At 37.2% G+C, this 8,029-nt stretch overlaps 1 pseudogene; it reads right to left on the bottom strand.

Moving 5' to 3' along the window:
• Positions 1-622: 622 nt before the first annotated feature.
• On the bottom strand, positions 623-7,626 carry LOC124987005 (ATP-dependent 6-phosphofructokinase, muscle type-like; annotated as a pseudogene).
• Between the last annotated feature and the right edge of the window lie 403 nt (positions 7,627-8,029).

Here is an 8,029-nt window from a genome sequence, read left to right as displayed (position 1 = left end):
CTTAAAATACAGAAATCTGAAAAGAGCATCTGGTACCTTCTCAAAGTGAAACAAAATTCTCTAAGATCCATGTTCACTATCATCAGCTTCCTGACCTGTCACAGTGCAACATCACTAATAGCTGCAGAAACATACTTTTTATTCAATACCTAAGTGAAATAGAAAGTATCTTATCTTAAAATAGCCCATTATTTTTAAATTTTACAACACCAGCCACATCATATTTTAGAGTATGTTTCTAGAGTAGATTTCACATGTGCATCTCATTTCATTTCCATTAAAACCATGGTTGTCGGAGTGGGAATGTTCTCCTTGTCTCATTCATATTTGAATACCAGAAAAGAAAAGTGAAAGAGGAATTACCGTCCAATGCAATGTCACGTACTACTCCCTATTAAGAATCTTAATGTTGCCTTTCAAATATACTTTTGCTGGTTATCAAAAGACATAAGTTGTACAATTTTGGAGTCTATAGAGAACAACAAAGAAAAAGTCATCACTAACTTGCTGTGTAGGATAAGCAGCTGTGTGGTGGACCTCTAACTTAGTCGAGGTTGAAAAACCAGGGTCCCCCTATACATTGCATCCCAAGTGAGGAATATGCAAAGATCCACTTGTCACATTAATTCTCTTTGATTTTCCCAGACATCCAATTCACAGCCTTGGCACCCATTTTAGTTGTACAATTCCTGTAGAAGGGAGGTGGGTTGCCACCATCTGCATGTGGTCAAGTACATTTTGTTGAAGACTCCTTTCCTTTCCTGAGTTCAGGTTAAAAATAAAGTTAGTGGCATAGTTCTCATTTCATTTTTTCATCCCTTAACACCAAGTGCTTTTTACAAATGTTTTCATCTTTGTACCAGATGTTCAATATTTGCCTGCAGGTCTCAAATGGTGAAGGGTTCCTCAAAAATGTTGGCAGCACTGGCCTCAGCTGCCTATCCTGCCATGTAGCAACAGTAACTACCCACAGTCTCAATGATAAAATACTTGGTGCACACTGTTAACTCTTTGATCTATTTACAAGTTATACAGATGGTAGTGAGTGCTGCGTTGGTCCCAGTACTCAAGTCTGAGCCAGAGAGGTTATCTGAATCTATCAGAAAGGACCACAAATGGGACACAGAAACCATCAAACATCTTTCTGTCCTTCATCTATTATAGACATCTTGAGCAAGTCTAAAAGTCCCTAATGAGAACAATTTGAAAGCTAAGTGTAGTTATTTTTGGTAGAATTGTTTTAGTTTCAAGTTTGTCAACTTGACCACTTTTATCAGCCTATCCTCCAACATAACTCTGATTTCCTTAATTTGACCCTTGACCTGTCCCTCAAAACCATCATGCAAAATCAGCATGTTGCCCTGGATGAGGCCAGTTCTCTTAGGACTTGCGGGAACAGTAACAGTCATTCCTGTAGCCCTCATGTTTATCATGGCAACTGTAGGTAAACCAATCTTAGTGACAGGTGTAACATGAGCTAGAAACTTTTCTACATCCCATTTGTTCATGAAGCTACATCCTCTTGGTGATATAACTTGATTAAATCTTCTGTAACTCATTGCCTCAGTTAAACCTTTCATCATCTGGACTTACTCCACTGAGGGGCAGGCACATTGACTGGTTTCCAGAGAGGCTTCCCTTACATGTTGGGGTGTCTGGAATCCCCTTTGCAAACACCATCAGTGCTTCCACACCCTTCTGATACCCAGGATTTGGTCAAAGACTGACAGTCCTACTCCACTGCACATGTCCCAACATGGTGACCCAGTTGTCATCTTAGGTGCTTTATCACCAGTTTCTTGATGTTTTCTGATGAGATTTTTTGTTTGTTTGTTTTTATCAATTGTAACCTCAGTTACAATGATGATAATGACATGAGAACAACAGGTTGTCTCACTTAGCTGGTGACAAAATTTTCCCCCTGCCCCAGTCATTATCTTGAAGATACTCAGGAATAAAATTACAGTCAGTTTCACAGAAGAGAGAGGTGATAAGGTCCAGGTATCCACAGTGGCAGAAGTCTTATTATGACTCTTTGCAGTGGTAGTGATGGTATTCACAATTTCTATGATCTAGTAGAAGGTGGAGTCAATACCAATGGTCATATCAGTGCCAACAAAGTCATTGTCCATTAAGCCAACTATGCCCAGAATTTTCAGGTAGGTGGAATTCACAGCACCAGGGAGGCTGCTATCATTGCCAATGACACATAGATTGGTGATCCCACACTTCACTAGAGTGTTTGGATATTAGAGTCATCCTTCTCAGTCCTGAAAGTTCATGTAGCAAACACTTCTAATTCCATATGATACATGGAAACACCTTTCTAGGACTTCTCCTTGAAATGATCTCTAACATCAAAGAATGCTTGATAACTCTCATGGATCAAGAAGACATAGGCACTGGTAAAGATAACAACTCAAACCACAACCCTGCCAGCAGTGTTCATTCATATGTTGGGAATCTCCATGACAACCTAACATGGAAGGGCTTTGCAAATCCCCAGGGCTTTGGCTGCCCATACTCTTCACAGGTAATTATGTCTTTCAGTCTTAGCTCTCCTCTGTCATTGCTTGCTTGCAGATTGTTCTTGGGCAAAGGGAATAGCTGTTTTCTCTTTCATACTTCATCAGCAACATTTGAGAGAGTAGATATCATCCTTTTCAGGGAAAATTTCTTTGTCGAATTGTTTTATATACTTCAATCTCCTAATTTTATTGTTATTTATATTAATTCTTCTTCTAAGTCCATATTTTTGTGATCATTTGTCAGACTATCAAGTTTAAGTTCCCTGTAACTCATGAGGCTTGAACCTCACTCCTACCCTTTACTTTTTTGTTATGTAATTCTTTAAAGGCCCTTTAGATGATAATGGTGATAATGGATTACAAGACACTGATTCACTCTGATGTCCAAATCCATATAACCAAATGCAATGGCTGGTATATATATTTTAGGGATAAGTTTCCCCGAGTAGTTTCATGATGAAACTCCAAAACCCATCATGTGATGATATTAGGAGATCAGACCTTTGGGAGATGATCACAACATGAAGTTATGAAAAGTATTGGTGCCCTTACAAAAGAGACAACGGAGGGATTCTTTATCCATTTGCCATGTTAGGTAGAATTGAGAATATGGCTATCTGTGAGGAAGTGACCTCACCACACACAAAACACGCTGGCGTCTTTACCTTGTACTCCTCATCCCCTACAGCTGTGAAAAATATATTTCTGTTGATTATATATCACCAAGTCTACAATATTTTATTATAGGGGCCTGAGAAAACTAAGTCACTTCTTACTATTTTAACAGGTAATAGCTGCACTGGCATAATGGCCTAAATGGAACATGTGGCATTTCTTTCCCCAAACTGCTAAATCTTAAGTATTCACCCTCTCATTATCTAGTAATTCCATTATCACAATGTCCCAGGCCCTAAACCTCTGGAGTTATTTACAAAGTCATTTATCCTTTTCTGTGTCTCACCTAACTTTTACTTTAAAATTAATCCAAATTCTGGTACCTTACTACCTATACCAATGCAATCCTAATCTAAACCACCACCATTTTCTGAATTATTGCAATAGAAATGTAATTCATCATCTTGACTCACAAGTTATTCTCTGTGTTATAGGCATGATCATTTTTAATTCTTAAATCAGATTTTCTAAATGTTATGTTCATATTTTTCCATCTTACCCTTATATTTACAGTGGAAAGAGGTAACACAGATTCAGTTGTCAGGACACTGTAAGACACCATCTGGCAACACATTCACCCTTTGTCCTCCTCTACAAATATGTCTTATTTGCTCTGGTTTCTGTTTCTTCTGCAAAGTCTCCACACATTGTGAAGCCTGGGGTCCTTTGCTGCTTTCTTTGCCTGGGAACTTGAGCCTCAGGTCCTTGATTGCTTCCTATACCATCCCTTTTAGATCTTAGCTAAAAGGTAACCCTCATAGTGAATTTTCTTACCACCAATTCATGTGATTTTGCCCAATATTTCTTTCATTTTCTTCTCTCTCTCTCTCTCTCTCTCCTTCCTTCCTTCCTTCCTTCCTTCCTTAACTAGGGATTGCACCTGGGGTGCTTAACCACTGGGGTACTTAAACACTGAGCAACATCTTCAGCCCCTTATAATTTTATTTTGATATAGGGTCTCCTTAAATTCCTTAACTTGCAATTCTCAGTCTTCCCAAAGCACTGAAATTACAAGCATGCACCCTTGTGACTGGCTTTGCCCAATATGTTTTAATACTCTTGGCAGAAAAAAATAAAATATTTATTCATATACATATACATGCATATATACATGTATACACTGTCATAGCATTTTGTTTATTTTATTCCATAGAAAAGTTACTGATTCATATTAGATATTTAATAAATATTTACTATTGAATAATAGATAAATAAATGGATATTGACAAGTAATTATACAAACTGATTTTAATCAGCAAAGCAGAACAAAGCATGATGGTCAAACATGAGAATAACATAAAATTATTATTTCAAAAAAAAATCAACATTTTTAATTTTAATAAAACACCTCAAAATATTGTATATATTAATTTTAGTACATGTTCTCTTGAAACATGGCCTTTCAGTCTTTGAATTCAAGTCTGTACAAGAAACAAAAAGTTCATGCCATCTAAATTGAATGTATTGGATCAAATTCAATCTCAAATATAGGTATACATAATCCACATTCTACTTCTATATTAATATCTACAGATTGATTTATTAAAGAAATTCTGAAGCTTCCTTCTGCAGTGAATTGTACACAGAAAGAGAGAAGTATAAAGTATTTTTCTTAATGAATAGTAACAAATTATTAGTCATTAAAATGAAAAGTTATTGCTTTGTAGAAAATATGATGATGCAATATATTTAGGATTGAATTTAGGATAGGTAAACCAAAATAAGGGTCAGGAAAGGCCCTTGGAGAATCAAGAAAAATTGCGATGTTAATGCATACTAGATATGCTACTAAGCTACAGTTCTCTTTTCATCTAACATGTATTGAATAATAAGGATTTTTAAAATGTGTACCTGCCAGTATCTAGCACTATGCTTCTCATGACTAAATCTTTATTTACATTTACCTACATATCATTCCTTGCTTGCAAATGACCTGTTTTCATGGTTTTAACACATTGTTTCAAAATGCACAGTGGCAGATTTTCTCCTTGGTTTGAATTGGAATACATATGTAATTATTTCATATTTTCTCAGCATTTGCATTGTGCTGAAATGGAAGCATTAGGGTTATAAATGTGAATGCCATTTTCCAGTTGATGGTTATCAGGAAGGTCTGAGGACTCTGTTAGCCCGTGTGGCAGCTTGTTCAATACCTTTTTCTTGAGATTCTGAATTGAATCAATTGCTTTCTGATTGCTGCACACTGGGACTGTTGCCTGCAGTCGTACGCACTGCATTCACATCTCTCGATGTTGATTCCTTTGAGGTTTTCCTTCCTGTATAAAGTTGCACCACTGCACATTCCCCTTAGAATAAGCTCACGTGTGGGCTGCTGGTATCTATTCCCACTCAGATCCCGTCTGTTTCATGGGTAATCACAGTGCTGTCTTTTTCACTACAGCAAGTAAAGGAGGTTCTGTTTGTTTATTTTTCCTTTTTTTAATTGCACTGTAAAACCATAAAGATAATGGGGAAAACAGGGATTAGGGACATGACATTCAAATCTCCTTGATGATACATTAAAAAGAGATTGAAACACAATAGCACATTTTTACATGTTAAATGACTAAAACATATATATATATAGCAATGAATGGATTGACCTTGAAAAGAACTGAAGTTCGCCTGCAGAAATAGGGATAACAAGCATTGCACTTTGTGAGTTATTTTAAAGTAGTGGAAAGAAGGTTATCTGATTATGACTGGGAAGTGTAATACCAGATGTGAATGGGTTAGCTCATAACACACGCAATGAACTGCGTCACTGGTAGGTGTTTCAGGTATGTGTGAATCTGTGTTTTATGTATTCTTTGGTGGCTGTGCTCAGGTAAGGGCAATTTTCTATATTCCTCTGATGTTTCTTGCAAACAAAATCACACATAAGCCAACTCAAAATTCACATTGTGTTTACTGGTTTCCTAAATTAATAGTTGTTTTGTAACAAAGCCACACTTACAATGCAAGTATTACAGCACAACCTTCTGTACTGACTTCTTTTAGGTGAGCCTGCATGACTTTTGAAAGGCTAGATTTTAGTCACATCTGACTTTCAGAATTGTGACTTTTAAATGGTTGTTCATTTCAATGAGGTAAGCTATAACTAATGTTAAAAGTGAAGAAACAGAAAAAAAATCAAATAAATAAAAATTTAAGTCAAATCACACAACTCACTTGATGAAAATAATGAGAAAGTTTGTGCTGTTTGGTATCTTAATAATTGCCTAATTGGATGTACCACACAGAGGAATCAAATGTGGAGAAACAGCATGAGCTGTAGACATTGTTAGAACAAAACAAAATGAAAAACAATTTAGATATTAAGAAATATGGCAGCTGTTGGGATGCTGATAGGCAACATGTCTCACCAAGGATTTGCCATTGGGGTGTTTGAGTAATGCACTAAAGAAATGTGGTGAAAATAAAAAGCTGAGAGTTGGGGAAAATATAAATGACAGTAGTACAAGGTAAGCCACAGGTTTGCATACAGAAAAATCCATGAACACTCTTCAGTTCCTAAGCAAACAGCCAATACTTGGGATGCTTTTCACCCCTGAGTGTGGTAGAGTAATACGTGGAATGAAAATGTAACAAGCAGGGTATATACCCTTTATGGTATATGCTAAATACGTGCTGATGGGAATTCTTATGTTCATAGATTTTAGGAATAAATATTGACTGAGACTGTAATGACACTGATGATTTCGATAACTATCTAGATGCTGTGACCTTCTAAATCACTGCAGCACTGGAGATAGGGTAGTTAAGACTGAGGTACTCACACACAAATTGACGCCGTCCAGCGGAATTCATTTGATACGGGAGACTAACGAATAGCGAGGCTCTTGAATTCGAAAGGTTTATTATAAATTCAGGAAACCCGGAACCAGAACCTCAAACCTGGCACCCCCGGCCCTCGAGGAGACCTGGCTTATATCCCTTCCAGGAGGTGAAGGGTAGGGCCAATTATGCGAAGATTAGGTGAGGAGCCAGCTGCCCAATCATGGTAAAGGTCAAAGCGAGCAGGCACGATCAGGAGCACTGGAGAACACATGTGCATGCATTGTATGCGTGGACTTAATTGAATACGGCCAATGACAAATCACCTGAGTGTGCTTTGTTAATTAACCTCCTCACAGCCGATGTGACCAAAACAACTTCTGGCTGGCTGCCAGGCACCATCTTGGCGTAGTCCGCATGGCATAGCCCCCAACAACAAAGAAAATCAGTGCTCTGGCCTGGATGTGAATCATAATACTTATGTTCAAATCCCATTGACCCAAGTCACTGGATTATGCTTCTACCCTTAACTGATGAGAGAAAGGAAATACAGTATTGCTGGAAAACCAGAATGAGAGCAAGATCAGAGGTGACTGATCTTTGAGTCTTTACCTCCGTGAGTTTTAACCAAAGGTGTTGACTGCATGTTAGGAAAATGAAAAAAAGCTTTTAACTACAAGTGAAATCTCAGGCTGCACCTTGAGAGTAAGAAGGAATTTGCAAAACATCAAGGAAAAAATTCCTTCATTCATTTTCTAAAGAAGAAACAGACTTGTACAAAGCTCTGATGAAAGAACCTCAGAAATAACCATCCTATATAATCTTTACCACGTATCAGTGGTGTGGTTGTGGGATTATTGGAGAATTTCTTTCCCTGTGGAACATTAGCATTTTTTTGGAATGTAGAGTTATCATAGGAGACTACTTCAGACATTGTGCTTTTTTTCTTTACAGAAATTTAATGAATAATTGCTTAATATTTTAAGCAATTAAAATATTTAAAGTCAGTTAAAGTGCCTTCCATTTTGGGCATTATTATACTGAGGAAA

The sequence above is a fragment of the Sciurus carolinensis genome, chromosome 6 (genome assembly GCF_902686445.1).
Source record: "Sciurus carolinensis chromosome 6, mSciCar1.2, whole genome shotgun sequence".
Taxonomy (NCBI): Eukaryota; Metazoa; Chordata; class Mammalia; order Rodentia; family Sciuridae; genus Sciurus; species Sciurus carolinensis.
Note: the sequence above shows the minus strand (reverse complement) of the source record. Positions and strands in the feature narration are given on the sequence as shown.